Consider the following 7,500-nt stretch of genomic DNA (forward strand, 5'->3'; position numbering starts at 1 on the left):
TTTGAGACATCCCGGGATTTGCTAATCAACGGATGGTTTGCTCAAAAGAAAATGGATGTTACAGACTAAATATAAAAAACAAAGCCACTTATAAAAAACATAAAAACATCTCACACATCTCGAACTCTCGCCATACCCGCGCAATTTAAGAAAGGGCGTTTATATATATGTATATAAATTTATATACATATAATTATTCGAGACCACAGGTTATAAAGCCAAATCAAAACGTCCTTCAAGAGAAGGCATATATATATACAAAAATGGGAATAAATATTAAAAGAAGAAGATATATATATATATATATATATATATATATATATATATATATATATATATATATATATATATTAAAAAGGTATATGATAAGTCACGCCCTACTTTGAGATGAAAATAAAATAAAGATTTTATAACAGATGTTTTTAAAAACCTTATTACAAACCTTATTACAGACAGTAGCATTCGTGAACGTTACATTAATTATGAAGTAAAAAATTCGTAAAGTATTTAAATTCCACATAATTTTATAAATATTCGTGTATGCAACACATTTTCTCAAATTAACAGATACTTATTTCTGCGCCGATTGACGCGTATTCACTGGAATGTCTTGGAGTGCATTGGTTCGTCTCTCTTCCAGCTCGTTCAGGTTACCTGGTTTCCAGTGATGAACCTCACCCTTGGTCCATTAAATCAGAACCAGTCTGCGAGCAGACTCTTCATAGCCGCCCGTCTGCCTGTTCCATACTGTGAATTCTGAATTTTGACATTGTAAACAAATGTAAATGTTTAATGTTGATTTATTGAGCCTTTATGAATTTTGAATTCTGATTTATTACTCCACTTTGTGGAACATGTTTTAAAAGTACTTGGTTGAATAGTATATATATATATATATATATATATATATATATATATATATATATATATATATATATATATATATATACATTCACACACACACATACTTATATCTATATCTGTATATATATATATATATATATATATATATATATATATATATATATATATATATATATATATATATATATATATACATCTTTTCTTTTGTTTCTTTTTTTTCTTTTAACGTGCTTTTATTCCCATTTTTGTATGGGGTAAGCACGATGCCTTCTTTTGAAGGACTTTTTGATTTGGCTTTGGGGTAGACCTGTGGTTTCGATCGGCTGCCCTGCCTGACATCGCTTAGACCCCGGTACGTATGTTTCATGTATCATACCCGACCCAACGCCCTTTCTTCCCAGCAGTGAGAAGTTATTGCGCGGGTATGGCGAGAGTTCGAGACGTGTGAGATGTTTGTTATGTTTTTAGAAGGTGTTGTAGTGGCATTGTTTTGTGTGTGTATTTAGTCTGTAACATCCATTTGCTTTTTAAGCAAACCTATCCGTTGATTACATACATAATCCCGGGATGTCTACACGGATAGCAAAGTGTGTGCCTCTCTTGATCAGTCGGCTGCGGGTTTGAACCCGCGCCACAGACCTCTACTAAGTCCGAAGCTGCTGCTGTAACCGACTGAGCCATCGAGGCTCTATATATATATATATATATATATATATATATATATATATATATATATATATATATATATATATATATATATATATATATATATATATATATATATATATACTATATATATATATACATACATACATACATACACACACACACATATCTATATCTATATCTATATATATATATATATATATATATATATATATATATATATATATATATATATATATATGTAATGTGTGTGTGTTGCGTATGAATGTGTGTGTCAGCGCATGCGTACTTATGTTTTCTGAGGGTCGCTTTTAATGAATAAAATGACCATTATTCCAAGAACTGTGTCCGGTGAGCTTGCCCTGATTGGTAATAACAAGGTAAGGAAGATTTTGCTTGCTGTAGCTCCATATCGTCTTTAATTTATTTTTTATTTATTCATTAAAGAGAACTAAGACTAAAGGCGTTAAGACGACCACTGCCCGAGTCCTGTTTTTGACGGTGAAAAGTTGATGTCGAAGTTCCTCTCTATTGGTATCTTTATTTTTGGCTTTTTTCCTATCCCCTACTCTTTTGCATTTTTATCTTATTCATTCGTAAAAGCTGCTAGCTATGCCATTTTTAAATACCATTTTCCACCATTATTATTGGTTTAAATATATAGTAGTGACTGTTATCACCTACTGAATTTTTATGAAACCTTCCTACTTATTCCTTGTCTTGACTATTGCCTGCGGTGTGAGTTTTTTTTTTTTTTTTACTTCTTCATCACTATTGCCAACTTTTCTTTTCCGAATAGGTGATCTTGGCTTTGCTTTCTGTTACTTCTATTATCTTCCGTTAATGCAGTGATTCCTGTCGTTCTCCCTTGGGATTTATTTTCATATTAAATTATCATTGTCATTATTTTGTTTGTTTTTTCATTTGCTTTCCTTCTTTACCATCTCTTTTTCCGATGTACGTATCGCATCGTTTCGCTTTTTACAACCGAATTTCTTTTTTATTTTCCAGCAGTGACGTCTGCCATTCTGCTTTTTTTTTTTGTGACACGTAATCTTTCTTTCGATACTACATTTTTTACTACATTTTACTTCCGATGTCTGCCGGACATATTTTGGCCGTGACGTCTGCTCTCATTCTGTCGTTATTGACGTTGGTCGTGAGGGTTTGTCTCGTGTTCGTTTTGCCTTTATGCGTTTACTGTGTTTGGCACTTCCCTCCCGATGGCGCCCTTTTTGCCCGTTCTGGAGTTGTTCTGCTCAGGTGAGCTCAGGTACAAAGTCTATTTTTGTCCATTCGTTTGCATTTTCAGCTTTTGGCGAACGAAGTGCGTAAGTTCCGAGATGAGCTCAGAGGTGTACCAATGCCGATATTTTCGTCCAATCTGAATACCTTGCAGAAGTCTCGTGTATCCCAAGTAACATTCCCTAATCCCCTGCACCCCATCTCTCTCGGGTTTAATTTGGTTGGATTTTTTTCATTTTGTTCTGGCGCTTACTGTCTCCCAGTTAATTCGGACTATTCTCTTTCCCTCTCGCTCTCTTCTTAAGTTAACGTCTTTATTGTCAGTCTTTGTGCCAGTTATGTTCTTTCTCTCCTTGTGTGAACATTTCTAATCTTCCTTCTCTAATTGCTTCAAGGAGATGGTACAGCGTGTTCCTGTGGGGAGCTCTCGTTTTCATTGTCCTTAAATCTTACTCATTTCTACGGCTTTGTGTTTTGTAGGGAAGACAGGTTACTCTCCTATAAAACAATTTTATTGGCATCTCTCTCTCTCTCTCTCTCTCTCTCTCTTTTTCTAGTTTTTCTAACCCAATTTTCCAGCTCTCTCTCTCTCTCTCTCTCTCTCTCTCTCTCTCTCTCTCTCTCTCTCTCTAATTTTTTCTAACCCTTCATTTTCCATTTTTCCAGCTCTCTCTCTCTCTCTCTCTCTCTCTCTCTCTCTCTCTCTCTCTCTCTCTCTCTGTTTTGTTGATAATTACCCTTACCTTATACCGTTAGGTGATTTCTCTACATTTGCACAGACCATTTGAGAATATCCTGAATAATTTCTCTTTATCTATATTAGCCTGCGTTTTCTGAGTACGTAGTGTGCCGTGCTTTAATGCTTTTAACCATTATTTGATCAAAACAACGAAACTTTTAGTAGTGTGGTTTACTAAATAACTTTGAAACACTATCGGATTTAAGTTATATTTCAGCTACTTTGAAAAGTGTTATGAGATAGTGAATGTTTCCCGTAGAGGGGTCAGATCATTTCAGCCTCTCTCTCTCTCTCTCTCTCTCTCTCTCTCTCTCTCTCTCTCTCTCTCTCTCTCTCTCTCTCTCTCTCTCTCTCAGACACAAACACAAGCTTTGTTCCTTAACTGATTGTTGGATTGGCATCTTGAAACTCGACATATTACGGAGATTTAACTCTTTTTCTTGAAAAAAAAAAAAATTTGATTTAGGATATATAGATGTACAGTAAAGGTAATTATTTTCATAGAAAACTTTTTTCTGTTAAGGGTTAAGATTATTCTCACGTCTTTGCCACCGAAAATTTCACCCTTACCCTTTGTGGAAGTAGAGTCACAACTAGCCCTCCTAGCGTGGACACTGCTACGACGTTTTAAGCAAGTCAGGATTCATTGCCCAAGTGGAGATCGACTACATCCGAGGCTACTACTTTTGCCACTGCTTTCCCCCTCTGCTGATTTAAGCAAACCTGGCTGATATTCTTGCCTTTTGAAAGTGTGACAGAACTGTCAGCCACCTCTTTGGTCATGAGCTAATGCTGTTTTCCAGAAACAAATTCGTTGTCTCGAAAGTGTACCGACTTCATATAATTTAATTTTACTTGACCAAGCAAGAATTTCCTGTCTTTTGGCTTCACTGATCATAAAAGGCCCATTGATGATGTGATTATTTCTTCCGTTTGCTTCATTTCTCTTTTATAAAGCAAGTAAAGCCTTAAACTCTCCGTCTGATCCTTATATATAAATACTGTTTTCACGACGAAAACAAAAATATTTCATGTTAAATAGCTCAAATTACAAGAAAATAGATACACCTTTTTATATCACAGGGAATCTCGCAAAAACTAAGCGTCTATAATATGAAGGCACTAATGAGCCTTCTGTTCTTCACCACACCAGCAAAAATGATGGTGATTTAAGGGGGTGGAGTGTAGGGGGAGATTTCAGAAGACTCCATTACAGTGACTAATACCATAAGCAGTTTCGAGAAACAATTCTGTCCCCCAAAATAGTGAAAAGAGAACAGAAAAGAGAGAGAGAGAGAAAAAAAAAAAACACTAGTAGAAGAGGGAAAGTTTCTCTGAAAGCTGTAGCATAAAAAGCGGGGTTTAGACCCTTCCCTCACCCCCCCGCCAGTCTTCTTTAGCGGAGCACTTGGATAGTGTGGACCAGTGGTCCCCGATCCAGCTGCGTTACAAATCACATCAGCCCCCTCCCATCCCCTTCCCCATCCCCTACCCAATCCTCCTCCCTATCCGCAGCACTTATCCCACGGATTGTCCTCTCCTTCTTTTCTCTCCTTTGCCCTCCCCTCCTTCCCCACTAGTGGTCGCGTCCCCTTGCTTTTCCCCCTCTTTCAACTTGCCATTCTCTACACCATCTCCCCTCTAATCTTCCCTTGCACGTTAGTAGGTATCCTCCTAAACTTTAGACTAATTCACGTGTGTTGTTCTCTCTGCTCCCTCCCCCTTTCTCTCTCTCTCTCTCTCTCTCTCTCTCTCATTGCTCTCTCTCTCTCTCTCTCTCTCATTGCTAATTCTCTCTCCACGCTTTTCATTGCCCGTTCCTCCACCCCGTTCCTTCGTTACTCTTCCCTGACACAACTAATGCATTTACATCGGATCAAATACGTTCATTCGAAAGGCTGTCACTTGGACGTGTGTGGGGAAGTTGCCGTTGACATTATTCTTGATGGTGTCGCAGTGCATCTCGTTTTTATTTTCGTTTTTGCTGCTCCCTCTTTTTTTGCAGCTGTTGTTGTTCCAAGGAAACTCTTGCCCACTCCGGCTTTGTTGTCCATATCGTTGGCTACATAAATGTCTTTGTGATCATAAAGTTCTATTTGATTAGTCTTGGTTGGTGATAATGTTGTTATTGTGGACGCAGATTTGCGGAAAGGTTTCTGTGAAATTAGCGTCGTTTTGGGGATTATTTTGGTTTGATTCGTTCTCCACCATTGTTGATGTTATGTTAAAAGATTTCATTATCATAGTTATGTCTTGGAAAATTACCCGTTTAATATGACCAGTGAAGATAATGGATTCAATTCCCCAATATAAAGAATAAAAAAGTATTCCCCTTCCCTGTGGCATTGATTAATATGATTTGTTATCTAGACAGCAGGCTCCTTTAGGCTTATCCCAACTTTAAAATCTCAGCTATGTTGTTTCGGACAAAAATCCATATGGATATCGCACAGGTGGCGGAGACGCGTTGGTATTAGCTTAAACGAAGGGTTGTTACAAGGTTTACAGTACTAAGGCATAGCTAATAACTATTTTTGTTTGTGTCTTCTTTTGTCAGCGAGATTTTTTCTTTTTGTTGTCAGGAAGAATTACATTATTATAATTTTTTCGTAATTCTATATTTTCATGCTGAGATGCCAAATAATATAATTATAAGAGGTATGAATATTTCTGGTATGAACTCATTTTTAAATAAGTTACACTATCAATGAAATCAGTTCTTCATCACTATGGCTTTGAGAAGAGAGTAATTTATTTAATACTTTCAACTCAATGTCAGCATCAGTGACAAATTGTCTATATACTTCTTTCTTGTAACGTTTTATTATTTGTTCTCTCTCTCTCTCTCTCTCTCTCTCTCTCTCTCTCTCTCTCTCTCTCTCTCTCTCTATGAGCACGAAAATCATTTTTCGAACTGTGAAATAAATCTTAAGCAAATTTTTGCACTTAGGAGATAAAATAAAGAAAGGTCAGTATGCAAATAAAATCGAGAAAGAGGAGAAAATCCCGAAAGATCCTGTGACTCCTCTTTGACCTCTCCTATCAGGTTCCAAGTTTTGCGAAATGAGGTCTTGAAACTGAGGTACCCCTCCTAAGGAAGGCAGGGTTTTAAGATATGACTACATTTTTATACCCTCTTACAACTTTTTAATCCCAAAAGTTCGTTTTAATGCTCCATCGGAGTCTTTTAATGGGTTGCATTCATCCCTCATTAGTCGGAGGCAAATCTTTGGCAGAAGTGTTCCTCCCGTCTTGAGTAATGTTTGTTTTTGAATTCATTCTCTTCCGCAGCATCCTTCATCTGGCACCCCACCAGTTCCTCTTCTTCCTCTTCTCGGTTCTCTTCCCGCTGGCTTCTTCTTAAATGTCATGCCCGTATTCAAGCGGTCGAGATTTATTATGACTATAGTTATTTATTGCTAGGAAGAGCGACTTCAGATATTCGTATGAACTTTGGTCCCTGGAAAGAAATTAGCTATATATATATATATATATATATATATATATATATATATATATATATATATATATATATATATATATATATATATATATATATAATATATATATAAAGGAGTAGATATTTTGGTGACCTTTTCTTTAATATCGAGATATTTTGAAAGAAACTAGAGAATTTCTACAATCTTAATAGTATTAAGATGATCACAATAGAGAAATGATGCTTTACAGGTCGCTGCTATCACTGTCGTGGGAATTTAAGAATGTTCTCATATGGATGTGTATACGTCATATGATGAGATGAAATGGGAGCCAGCATCTCAGCATTTTCTTTGCGCCATGAGAATTGCACCGTGATTTGTCAGAGGCAAAAATAAATTTGCAAATGGACTGCCTACTCGCTTGCCTTGACTTCCCTCCCAAAAGCACTGACGGAAACCGTCTCTTCGCTTATATATTTTCGCTCGTTTTCCCTCGGCTGAGTTGGTTTATTGCCCCCATCCTCGTATTTTTATTTACGGGAGGAT

The 7,500-nt window shown here is 36.5% G+C and overlaps 1 protein-coding gene across 1 annotated transcript in view; it reads left to right on the forward strand.

The window, feature by feature from the left end:
• LOC136853240 (CD109 antigen-like) overlaps window positions 1–7,500 on the forward strand; it is a 1,188,472-nt gene that overhangs the window by 175,862 nt on the left and 1,005,110 nt on the right. The window lies entirely within an intron of this gene.

This window comes from Macrobrachium rosenbergii, chromosome 27, assembly GCF_040412425.1.
Source record: "Macrobrachium rosenbergii isolate ZJJX-2024 chromosome 27, ASM4041242v1, whole genome shotgun sequence".
Classification (NCBI taxonomy): domain Eukaryota; kingdom Metazoa; phylum Arthropoda; class Malacostraca; order Decapoda; family Palaemonidae; genus Macrobrachium; species Macrobrachium rosenbergii.